This window comes from Neopelma chrysocephalum, unplaced genomic scaffold (assembly GCF_003984885.1).
Source record: "Neopelma chrysocephalum unplaced genomic scaffold, ASM398488v2 Primary Assembly neopelma1_147, whole genome shotgun sequence".
Classification (NCBI taxonomy): Eukaryota; Metazoa; Chordata; class Aves; order Passeriformes; family Pipridae; genus Neopelma; species Neopelma chrysocephalum.
The window spans coordinates 2,733,386-2,735,926 of NW_020897809.1; positions in this window are offsets into that span (position 1 = coordinate 2,733,386).

Below are 2,541 nucleotides of genomic sequence, written 5' to 3' on the forward strand. Positions count from 1 at the left end.
TACCCATATCAAGGGCAAAAGCGCTCTTAGAGAATCTACTTCAAAACCACATGGTAGAGGGCTCAATACCACTGTGATTTCAAAAATGGAGTGGGCATTTGGGGCCTGAGCTATAGCAAGTTCTAATGCTATTTAAAAAATAAAAAATCACAGAAGAAAATTTTCCTTCTCCCTGCAGTACAGACCATATGTGCAACAATGCAATCACTCACAGGACCTCTTAGCCAAGAGTCCCTGTCTGTAAAAGCAATGAGACCTCACAGCTCCTTCCAGCCACGATATTCCTGGGGCCCAAAGGGTTTGCTGGGCTCTGAACGTGAAGACAGTTCTGCTCACACTCAGTTTGGCTCCCGAAATCAATAAGTTCACTTTCAGGATCGGGCACTGAGAAATGCAATCAGCTCCCCCAAGCTGCACTTTCAAATTGCAAATTACAGAATAGCTTCAATGCTAAAAAAGAATTAGATGACTCCGGTTTGTTTCCAAAACAAAACGCTGCAGTGTGGCATTACCGATCATCATCCCACCCAAATGGAATTCAAAACTTCATTCAAGCCCAAACATTTTTTTTCTTCCACATGTGCAGATGATTAATTGAAGATTCAACCATTTATGCCCTACTATGTGCTGGTTTGGGGTTTTTATCTCTTCACAGTAACTGTATTTGACTGAAGTGACTCTTACCTACTGAAGACCCTGCCTTGTCTTTCCTTGTTCCTCACTGTGTGAGCCAGATTCTGCTCTTCCCACCTCTGTGCAGACTGGACAGTTCCCTCTCTAAAAGGTAGAGAGGTCTCTTTGTATTGGCTTCACTGGTGTTATCTACCCCAGGACCTAACCTGGCAGATACCAGATACCTGCTACCTCCCTGCCTTCTATTGTTGCTTCCACAATGGTTTGTCTGCTGAGAAAATATTTACTTTGCATTTGAGAAAAGGTCACTGACTGGTGGTGTAAACCACTCTCCCCTGAGACAACAGGAATGGGAGTCAGATTCTGAAGCAGAAAATCAGCCTGGATTCTTTTTCCTCCTCCCCTGTTCCCTCCTATATCCCATTCAGAGGGCATGAAAAGGCTCTCAGTGGCTCCAAGCCCAAAGAAAGGAGGACTTATTTCATGTCCCTCATGAAATCTACCTCCATTGGTCCCTTTTTCAGCAGGAAGCAGGGCTTGCTCTAATTAGAGCCAAGGTGGGTAACAAACCAGAAAGATTCATTTCCTGTGGCACCACAGGGCTGGCAGGAGCAGTTCCCTATCCCAGCATTCTTTCTGAGGACAGTCCTCCAAGGGGGCACAAGTAAACACATGAACTGGAGCAGAGGCCAGCTGCACTTGACTCTCCTTGCCTTTGAAATACACTTTGTTGGGTGTGGTCCTCACCCCCAGCTGCAGAAGCAGAGACACAAGAGCACATCAGCTGCATCACAGTGCTGCAGCACAGCAGGGGTTGCAGGACATGAATGACTTTGGCAGCACAACACTGGGTCAGAGGAAGCAGTGCACTTTCCTGTGCACAACACAGTGGTTTGTGTCGATTTCAAGATCACTTTTTACCAGCAACTTGGAAGTTCCTATGTGGTTTATGTACACAAAGAACAGAAGGGCATAAACACTCTGTAATTTCAATGAAAAAAAAATCCCCACTCAAATGAAAGGAACAATAAAGTTAATGAATTATGCATTTACAATCCCGGAGCACACATCTGTCTGTACAAAATACCCCCCAGTATAGCAACGAGAAAACCTGTGTCCTGCAAGTGAAACTGCCTGAGTAACATGAGGCCTAATTTAAAGGCCAATAACAGAACATGAGCCTGTTTTCAGTAGCCTCTTCAGCACATGAAAATTTTCACCACTCCTTTCCTTGCACCTCTCCATTCACAGCAGCAACAGCTGTTTAACAGAGATCAGTGGTTGGAAAGAGCAAACATATCAGGAGGAGGGTGACTGAAAGAATATATGCTTGGGGAAAGGATTAAGGGGAGAAAAGGGGAATTTTAACAAGGATGAAGATTGCTGGTATATAGATCCCTATCTGGCTTTGAAAAATTTAGCTCCCATGCTGTAACAGCAGGACTTCAGTGTGTGCAGTTCTTCCTGCCTCAGATCCTAAAGATAAGCTTTCACAAGATGGTTGGTTCAAACTAAGGCCTCTTTTCACTTCACTCGGGATCCTGTCCCCTGCTTCTCACAGCACAGCCTCGGTCTCTCCCTGGGCCAGCTGCAACATTGATCTAATCCCCTGGGGAACTGCTTCATCTCAAAAGGACTGCAGCTAAGAGGCTGTCAGGGAAAGAAGTAGCTGTAGTTTTTGGATGAGCTTGAGCAAAGCCAATTCACGGACAGGTAGGTGAGTAAACAAGTTGTGTGCTTTCTGCAAGGTAAAGCAGAGTTCTGCAGAAAGCACTAAACTTCTTTCATTCACCTCTGGAATCATCTATCTTCCCTGCTGCTCACCCAGGGTTTTGTACACGCACACTTAAGGAAGGGATACATAGATAACAGCAATATGCAGAGGAAAACATTGTGCACTTACTTCAA